Source organism: Austrofundulus limnaeus, unplaced genomic scaffold (genome assembly GCF_001266775.1).
Source record: "Austrofundulus limnaeus strain Quisiro unplaced genomic scaffold, Austrofundulus_limnaeus-1.0 Scaffold434, whole genome shotgun sequence".
NCBI lineage: Eukaryota > Metazoa > Chordata > Actinopteri > Cyprinodontiformes > Rivulidae > Austrofundulus > Austrofundulus limnaeus.
The window spans coordinates 83,726-85,282 of record NW_013952836.1 but is presented as its reverse complement, the minus strand read 5'-3'; the positions used below and the strand labels follow the sequence as shown (position 1 = coordinate 85,282).

Below are 1,557 nucleotides of genomic sequence, written 5' to 3'. Positions count from 1 at the left end.
CAGCTGCCCTTGGGTCAAAATGACCCTCCAGGCTTTAGTCTTTACACTGAGGCCTCATGGGTCATTAAGACTCAAGTGCAGATAAAAATGGTTAAACAGCTGCTTTTTTTATTTTTAATTTTGCAAGTATTTCCGTTATAGAGTTGCTCTTTGTATGTATGATAAATTAACACTTGACTTGTCCAGTTGCTACGACAAGCAGGAGCCCAGCTGAGTTAACTAAGAGGTCAAATTAATGTCGGTAATCATGTTAACTGTTGTGCAATTGCAAAAGTGTCTTCAGCGCCTGTCCCTTCCTTCCTCTCCTCCCTCTCTGCACTCAGCTGAACAAATGAAGCATCAGTCTTGTTGCTTCTCCCCTCATTGCTTTGGTGTCTTTTCACTCGAGCACACATTTAAGGTTCTCCAAGCTGAACTTGTTAACTCATATTTGTGCCGTTCCAGAGGCCGTAGTGTGCATGTGCATGAGGCGAGGATGGGRCAACAACTGTCCGTGGTAGAAGACGTGGAAGAGGCAGCGGAGGTGCTGTCAACAATCAGTGGTAAGCTTTGTGCTTTGGATTTGTTTAGCGTTTTCTTCACTTTGTGTGTCAAATGAAACCTTGTTGTGCGTCATGCCTCTAACTGGTTTTATATTGTATCAATTTTGGATGGGCTAAAATCAAATTCATGAACTGGAACTTTAATCGCCACCTTATCCACTTATTTTGACAGGTACTATCTGACTATCCAGCACATTTGTTAACKAGTGTCCTGATAAATGTTACAGACTTTTCAGGAGTTTTTAGAAGTTCTGTTAGGTAATACGTTTAAAACTATGACGAAAAACTGTTTCATGAAATGACAAAAACAGCCTGTAAGGATAAAATATAGTTTGTGTTGTATCCCCGCTTTAATAGTTCAGTTTTGATTGGGACAGCACAGAGCCTAAAACCAATTCCTCTGAGGGGATAATAATAGTTTTCATATTGCATCTGTTCATAATATCATATTATATTCTATTGTATGTCATAACATCAAGTATTCATTGTTTTAAAACAGCATATTGCTTTGTATCATTTTGTATTGCATTGTACTGCAGCATATCTGAAAGTAGTTGGGTTGTAACAATACATCGACCCACGTCAGTATATTGATTTAAATAATTAATGATTCAATACATCAAGGCAAAATGACATCACTGATGCATATCATCATCATATGTCCAATGTCGATTGATATCTTATCGATCACAGACTTGTGAATTGAATTAAATCAACATCTTATTATGACAGACTTTATATCAAGAAACATTGTATCGTCATCCTAACAAATCAATATATTATCGTTTTGTGATAAAACTGTTGATTTACATCCCTAATAGTAGCATATTATTTAGTATTGTTTGGTTTGTATCCCAATAATATACGTTGAGAAAGAGAGAGAGCGAGAGAGAGAGAGAGAGAGAGAGAGAGAGAGAGAGAAAATGGAGGCAAGGACAACTGTGTGCAAAGCCCCACAATCCAGCTCTGGCTTGGCCACATGGCAAATCTAGATTAACGGGATAATCAGAAGCAG

General features: G+C 37.9%; 1 long non-coding RNA gene across 1 annotated transcript in view; it reads left to right on the top strand.

Annotated features, from left to right (window-relative positions):
- The window catches only part of LOC106529276 (uncharacterized), a 7,534-nt gene that overhangs the window by 1,378 nt on the left and 4,599 nt on the right, over positions 1–1,557 (top strand). Inside the window, exon 2 of the long non-coding RNA XR_001311620.1 lies at positions 445–542. This is a non-coding gene — a long non-coding RNA (uncharacterized LOC106529276). The remainder of the gene's footprint in view (positions 1–444; positions 543–1,557) is intronic.